The 205-nt window shown below is 62.9% G+C and overlaps 1 protein-coding gene across 1 annotated transcript in view; it reads right to left on the bottom strand.

Moving 5' to 3' along the window:
- LOC119592019 (multiple PDZ domain protein-like) overlaps positions 1-205 on the bottom strand; it is a gene marked incomplete at its 5' end in the record, with an annotated part of 15,228 nt that overhangs the window by 5,444 nt on the left and 9,579 nt on the right.

Raw genomic sequence — 205 nt, 5'->3', positions numbered from 1 at the left:
CACATTAGCATTAAGGCTACCATCAGCCCCCCCCCCCCTCACCTTCCCCTCACTGTGGCCGCGACCCCCTCCGCCCCTAACAAGCAAGCATCTCAGCCCCAGCCAAACAAGGGGCCCTGATCCCCGGTCCCTGGAACCTAAATCCCGGCGTCGCCATGGCAACACCATGCTCTCCGACCCGAGGGCAATGACCTCGACATGAACG

Source organism: Penaeus monodon, chromosome 29 (genome assembly GCF_015228065.2).
Source record: "Penaeus monodon isolate SGIC_2016 chromosome 29, NSTDA_Pmon_1, whole genome shotgun sequence".
NCBI classification, from domain to species: domain Eukaryota; kingdom Metazoa; phylum Arthropoda; class Malacostraca; order Decapoda; family Penaeidae; genus Penaeus; species Penaeus monodon.
Note: the sequence above shows the minus strand (reverse complement) of the source record. Positions and strands in the feature narration are given on the sequence as shown.